Raw genomic sequence first — 8059 nt, 5'->3', positions numbered from 1 at the left:
GGCAAGGCAAGGAAAAAAAGTGGATTCTGAGTATGGAGGGGAAGGATTTAAAGCAGTTCAGGAAAAAGATGATCTCTCTCTCTCTCTCTCTCTCTCTCTCACACACACACACACACACACACACACACACACACACACACACACACACACACACTCTCCTTGACTAGTCTACCTCTTCATTTCACTTTCTACTTCACTGGCTGTCCTCAGTCTTCATCTATATTTCCTGCCCCCCCCCTCCCAACTACACTCTCACCTTCTACAAGAAACCTTTCCCAAATAGCCTTAATACCAGTATCTTCCTTCTGCACTGATCTTCAATATAACCTATGGATAGGGCAGCTAGGTGGCGTAGTAGATAAAGCACTGGCCCTGGAGTCAGAAGTACCTGGGTTCATATCCGGTCTCAGACACTTAATAATTACCTAGCTGTGTGACCTTGGGCAAGCCACTTAACCCTGTTTGCCTTGCAAAAATCTAAAAAAAAAATATAACCTGTGGAAAGCTTGTGCATAAAGTTATTCAAGTATTGTCTTCCTCTTTTGATTGTGAACTGAGAGCAAAACTTTTTTGCCTTTGTGCTTAGCACAGCATAGTAGGTTGATTAATAAATGTTTCTTGACTAGTCTTAAGGTGGCCAGTCATTTACTCTTATTAAAAAAAAATTGTGTGATCAGTCAAGCAATTGATTAGTGAATAAACAATTCATTACAAGTGGTTGAACCTGTTTATATGAATAAACTGACTCCTGGTGTATGCAGGTGTATCTCCAAGGAAGAGTAAGTAGATGATGCCAAAAGAACCAGTTTAAAAATGAAAGTGAATTGGGGACACTTTGCTGAGTAGAATCTTTTATCTGTCGTTATGACTGCTTTCCATCTTTTTCACTCTATATGAATGTTTTTAAATTCATGAATCGCTTTCTTAGCACTCTCTTAGTTTCCAGATTTTAACTCCCTTTTAGGGTTAGTTAGTTATTATAATTGGTTTGTAATGACACACTCCATCTTTTTAGGGGCTACCATTTTATATCCATGTGTTCCAACTTAAAAATTCTTTAACAATGAGACTGTAGGAACTATAAAATTAAAAAGTATATTACTGCCACTATTGTAAAGCAGAAATTGCATAAAATGAATGTATTTCTTAATCTTTGTTCTTATTTGAAATTGTAGAGATAGCAGAGAATTTGAAATGATTTGAAAATGTTTAATAGCTATAATCCATCTACTATCTACTATCTGTCTGTCTGTCTGTCTATCTATCCATCTATCTATCTATCTATCTATCTATCTATCTATCTATCTATCTATCTATCTAACATCTTCCTGAAAGGCTTAGTTCAACACAAACTTGCCCATCAGGGATTGTATTAGAAATTATCTGGACATTTTGATTTCTCTGTTAAGGGCAAAGAAGAAATGACAGCATGAAATTGTCTGTTGGATGTGGCAAAATATGACTCAGCTTTTCATTGTAAAATGAGGGGAAAATTCAGGGAGAAGAAAGACATACTGAGAAATCCCCATTTATGACTATGACTTCTAATTTTGTGCGTCTATCAAGCTAGGGATTAGTGCTTTCAACAGTGGAAATTATTTTTATGGCATACACAATAGATTTAAGGAAATAATTCAATGCTAAAACAGTTTAGTGCCCTATGAAGGGGGGCACTAAGAGAAAATGTAAGAGATTCAATGTTGTATGATAATAACTGGCCATCAGAGTTAGGAAAAATGAGCAAAGTAGCACTTGACATTAAACATGGGATTTGTCTATTAACAGTTTGTGCACCATTGATGCCATCAGCCTTTTTATGTCTATGACCAGAAAACCCTCTCAGAGGAAAAAGAGAGAATGAAACCCAAGGTTAGCGGGAAAAAATTAATTATAATGAAAAAATATGTAGTATACATTTCTTGAAGTAGAGATATGTATATTAAGAATATGAAGTTTATGAAGAAGTCTTCTCTCCCTTCCTTCCTTCCTTCCTTCCTTCCTTCCTTCCTTCCTTCCTTCCTTCCTTCCTTCCTTCCTTCCTATTTATCTACCTTCTTCTTCACTACATTGCCTCTCAATATCATAAATACCTAAGTTTAATGATTAATCATACTCCTTCTTCCCTCCCCACCCCATTTCACCTTTTTTTATCCCTTCCTCTTTTCCTTCTTCTCTTTTTTACCTCCCTATTTTCCTTGCTTCTTTTCTTTTTTCTTTCCTCTTCACTTCTAAAAAAATTACTGATTTTAGAAAATCCTTTCCTGTGAATGAAACTCTTCACTTAAGGGTGATATGTTGTGACTTATGAAAATTTGAAATACCTGTTATGGCTTGGCTCTCACTTAGCAGGCCTGTATTTGTCAGTTGATGATTGAAGTTGTAAATCAGTGTTCTTAGAACTGGAATTTCCAATAGAGAAGCAAATCGCTGCAAACATCAGTTTTAAGAATAAAATAAAATGAAGCAAGCAGTAATAATAATAAAAAAAACCTTGACAGGCAAATTTGCTGTTACACGTTGTGCATTTCTTTTCAGTCCTTCAAACTTTCTGAACACTATAATTTGTTTCTAGTGCAGCATCACTATCATCAAAGATGTTGGACTTTATTAGCTCCACTGTCTCAGGAATGTCTTTTTTTTTATCAGAGAAAGGAATGAATAAGAGTTTAGCCACTTGCGTCTAAGCATAATCACTTTTTTTTTAAAGCAGATGTCTTATTCTTCAATGAAAGAAAGAAAAAGAAATAAGGAAAGGAAGAATGGGGAAAAGGAAGAGACTATCCTTTTATTCTTTTATGGGATAATTAGAATCTATTTCAAAATATATTTTATTGATATCTTTTTTTAAACATCTTGTTCTTCTTTTGGTTTAAAAAAGAAACTGCAAGCATTAACAAAAACAAATAAAAACTTCTTTCCCTTTCCTGATTAAATCCTTTCCTATATCAAAGATAAACAATTAAATAAAAGCATCTAATATAGGATAACATCTGAACATACTACTCTAGTAGTCCTCTACCTCTCTGCTGTAAGAGGGGAGATATATTTCATTGAAAATAGATCTTTTAGGGGTGGCTAGGTGGTGTAGTGGATAAAGCACTGGCCTTGGAGTCAGGAGTACCTGGGTTCAAATCCAGTCTCAGACACTTAATAATTACCTAGCTGTGTGGCCTTGGGCAAGCCACTTAACCCCATTTGCCTTGCAAAAACCTAAAAAAAATAGATCTTTTAGAAAAAACAAGACACCTAGGTGAAAATACTTGCTCAGTTGTCCTACTGGGCCCTTTTTAGAAAAGATTTCTGACCCATATAAACCACTCAAAATTATTAAGAATTGAAGGAATCATACAAGTATAGTGTTAGAGATGGTTTCACTTAATAATTGAAAACAAAAAGTTTCCCTTCCTACTGAACATTAGATCTTATGTGATCAAAAAAAAAGATATATCTTCTACTATGGAAGGAGAGGAAAGGGACTGAGGTTGAAATGATAATGTGTTATAATAGGAGCAAGGAAGTCTCACATAGGAAATTATGAATGAGAAAACTCCCTTGACCAATGTATACCTGCAGATGTTCTGGAGCTTGTAGTCTTAGAGAGTTTTCTGGGTCAGTAGTTAAATGACTTTTCTAGGGTCACACAGTCAGCATATAACAGAGATGGATTTGAATCCAGATCTTCCTGAATCCAAGGCTAGATTTTCCATCCATTTTACTAGAAATTCTCACAATATCATAAAAACCTAAGCTTAATGGTTAGTCACAAAGTCAAAGATGTTGACTTTAACCTGTCTCAGAACTACCATGTTAAAATAAATTTTCAATTCTATTTGAATACATTTAACTTTGTTCTGTTTGTTCAGTTTAAATGTTGTATATAATACTCCCCTTTGGGCCCTTTTGAAGGAATGATACATTCTTCCTTTTTCCTGAATGCTCAATTGGTTTTCTTTTTTTTGGGGGGGGGGTTTCCTTGATGATTAGAATTAGGACTGAAAGTTTTTTTTTAATTGCAAATGATACTTTTTGGAATATCACATTTCAAATTTTATTTTATTTTCAAGGCATAAGGGAAAGAACACTGACTTTGAATTCAGAATATTTAGACTTAAATCTCATCTCACATGTCTACCTTGTTACATTGACCAAGCCACTTAATTTCTTTGGTCCTCAATTTCTCTCTCTCTCTCTCTCTCTCTCTCTCTCTCTCTCTCTCTCTCTCTCTCTCTCTCTCTCTCTCCTTCCTTCCTTCCTTCCTTCTTCCTTCCTTCCTTCCTTCTGAGGTCCTTTGTCAGGTAGATCTATGAAATATCACCAAAGTAGGCAGCTAAGTAGTTCTGTGGAAAGAACTAGAGTCAGGAAGAATTGAGTTTAAATCCAGTTTCAGTCACTTAATAACTGTATGACCTTGAATAAGTCACTTAACCTCTATTTGTCTTAATCCTCTGGAGAAGGAAATGGCAATATCACTCCAGTATTTTTGTCAAGAAAATCCCACAGACAGTACTGGTACACTGTATAGTACATAGGGTCCGGAAGCATCAGACATGACTGAACAATAACAGAAACAACAAAAGTCCAAGGTCTGGAGGAAGGTTTTATTTGTTAAAAAGGAAAATTTCCACAGATGTACAGAAAGAAACTTACTGGGATTGATACTCTATATTAATGATCGATTTACTACTAAAAATAAAGACATACCTTTCAACCTTTCCAAAAGAAAATTAGAAAGATAAATTATTGTTGCTGTCGTATATGGAGACCAGCTGTTCTTTTCCCATTTGATATGAAAAGCATACTTTACTCTTAGTATCTCAGCATTCTCTCTCTTCCCTAGACTCACCATGACTTTACTCTTTCCAGTGTTCCCTCATCATCATTTTTTCTACTTAAAGGCAAACAAAACATTACCTACCCCAGATAGTAGAAGAGTCTAGTCCTGGCTGTTGTCTGCACTAATTATTTTATACCTTTGGACAAGCTGCTTGACTTCTTTGTGAATTTCCCTCATACTGATCAGATTCCTCTTTTGGCACTGAAATTTCATCTCTATGTTTTACTTAGAAGAGGACTAAAGGCGTAAGGGGGAAAGAAAGATCAAGAAAAGGGGTTCTTAAAGGTTTCTGTAGCTTTAGAGAGTTTCCTAGGTTCACCGAGTGGTTAAATGACTTATCCAGGTCACACAGCTAGCCTGTATGGGATATAGACTTGAACCCAGATCTTCCTGACTCTGAGGCCAGATTTCCAATTGTTTTACTACTTTACCTTTCAACATATCCGCTTTGGTAATCTAGTGGAAACTATGAACCCTTTTTCATAATAATGCTTTTAAATTCATGAAAATACATAGAATTAGAAAAGAAACCAACTACACACACACACACACACACACACACACACACACAAACACACACAAAAACACACAAAGAGAGTTGTTCAGTTGTTTTTAGCCATAACTTACTCTTCATGAACCCATTTGGGATTTTCTTGGCAAAAACACTTCAATGCTTTGCCATTTCCTTCTCCAGCTCATATAGATGAGGAAACTGAGGCAAACAGGGTTAAGTATCTTGCTTAGTCACATCACTTGTAAGTGTCTGAGGTCAAATTTGAACTTGGGACTTCCTGATTCCAGGTTTGGTTCTCCATCCATTGTGGCACCTGTCATAATATATATATATATATATACACATATACATATACATATATGTGTATATATATATATATATATATATACACATATACATATACATATATGTGTATATATAAAATGTATAGCCTATAAATGTATATAGATGACACATATGTTTAAGCATGTTTATATGTATGTATGTATGTATGCATATCAGGTTAAGATCCTTTGTTTAGATTCATGAAATTTTAATTGTGCTGCATTTAGAGGAAGGGCAAAGCTCAGTGATATTGTCCAGTGGTAATGGTTCTAATTTTTTTAAAAGATGTTTTTTATGTAAAATGTATGATGATATCAGGTTGAACCCTAACCCATAGGCCATGGTTTAGAATGGTAGTACTTTGTATATGGAGTTATTGAGATACGTTTTAGCCAAGCCATGTAGAAAATCATTCAGTGTGCCTATCTTGTGCTTAGGATGGGATTTGCAATATTCCTGTCCATTTGATCTGAAGAAAACAAGAGTATATATGTCCTTCAGGACAGGAGTCATGTCTTATCTAAACTATAAATTGGGATACAAGAGGTACTCAGTGAATGTTTCTTGAATTGTGAAATTATAATAAGGGAGGATAAGATGATTCCATTTTGAAAGTCTCTGAGAAGAAGGATATTGCCTTTTTTGGAAATTTCCTAGTAAAATAAGAAAATTAATATGATAAATTATAGTAGAATGACAAATTATTGTATTAAGAGAGTGTCTAGGTGGGGCATTAGATAGAGCTCTGGACCTTGAGTCAGGAAGCCTCATCTTCTTGAGTTCAAATCTAGCCTCAGACATTAGCTGTGTGATCATGGCCAAGTCATTGAATCCTGTTGCCTCAGTTTCCTCATCTGTGAAATGAACTGGAAAAGAGATAGCAAACCACTCTAGTATCTTTGTCAAGAAAACTCCAAATGAGGTTATGAAGAGTCAGATATGATTGAAAAATGACTGAACAAGTAAAATCAGAACAAACATCTGAAAGACTGTTGTTGCTTGTACCCGGGTCCATTTGGATCATCCTCCACCTTGGTACAGTGCTTAGAGTCCATCCATAGGACAAAGCATGAGAGAATCTGAATTGGAAGGAACAGTTAACTCATAGTATACTTGGACAAGAAGTTTTTTCTACAGCATGCAAGGTCTTGAAGATCTATTTGAACACCTTGGAGGATGGAGACCTCTCTACCTCCTTAAACAGTCTATTCTTGTTTTTGAACAGCTCCAAATGTTAAGAAGTTTTTTTTTCTTATATTGAGGAAGGAGAACTGACTCTGTAGTAAGAGGACCTGGGTTCAAATCCTACCTCTAAAGTTTACCACATGTCTTTATTTGAGAGAAGTCATCCAGCCTCTGTTTCTTCATCTGGAAAATGGAGTTTAGACTACCAAATATCTTCTGAGGTTCCTTGTAGGTCCAGATCTACTGTTGTGGTTTTAGAGATGTGTCAGCCTCAATCTGCCTCTGGAGGCTTCTACTTAACATTTAATTAAAGAGAAGAAGAATTTCCAAAGAAGGGGCAGAAAAGGGTTCTTTTCCTCCTCCCCCCCCAACCCCCCTTGAGGGGAGGAAGCTGAGGCTTTCTAGCTGCCCCTCCTCCTTCCCTTTTGCTCACAAAAGGAACTGCAGATAAAGGAGAGAGGTGCAGGACAGCCCTTAATGAGGCTGTGTTTCTCCTCTTCCCAGGTCTAGTTACAGCCCCTCGGGCTGACAGACTCTGTACTCTGGAGGTGTGAGGCTGAGGGACACCAAACACTCTGAGGCTGTTCCCAAGCTTTTGGGTCTCACGGTAGCTCCTTACCCCTCCCTCCTCCTGTGGGCTTCCCCCTGGGGGGCTCTTTACATCTAGGCTGGCCCCTTAGCTACAGTTTGCTTCCAAACTGGAGCTGCTGGTTAACATTTTCTGGCCTGGCCTTTGTTTGGCCGTGAGAACATGGGGAAGAGACAGAGGGCAGGAATGTGGTCAGGTCACTCCTTCTCTCAGGTTAGGCCCTGGCCCCACAGAAAGAAAGAAAGGGCAGATCTGTTACTATTCATTCCTCCAAAGTACAGGGAAGTAAACAGGACAGGGAACGTCGGCTGTGTCCCCAGGGTGTCCTGGCTGATGGTTTTATGACCTTGGAACAGCAAAAATGGGCTTTTATGGTTAAGCTGGTGGGTGAGGATTAGCTCCTGCCCTCGGGGTTTTCCCTGTTGTCCTTTCCATCACTCAGAGTTCAGAGGGCTGGCTTTCACTCCCAGGGTGACTGAGACTCGAGGTTCTCCATAACAGGCCTTGAGGTGGCTGGAGCACAGAATCCGGGAGGGGGGAGATTTTTTGAGATCTCTTAGCTGAACTCCTTCAGTGTGCTGACAAGGAGACTTAAAGGCCCATAGAGGGAAAA

This window comes from Macrotis lagotis, chromosome 1 (genome assembly GCF_037893015.1).
Source record: "Macrotis lagotis isolate mMagLag1 chromosome 1, bilby.v1.9.chrom.fasta, whole genome shotgun sequence".
Taxonomy (NCBI): domain Eukaryota; kingdom Metazoa; phylum Chordata; class Mammalia; order Peramelemorphia; family Peramelidae; genus Macrotis; species Macrotis lagotis.
The sequence above is the reverse complement of the archived record's forward strand: the minus strand, read 5'-3'. Positions refer to the sequence as shown.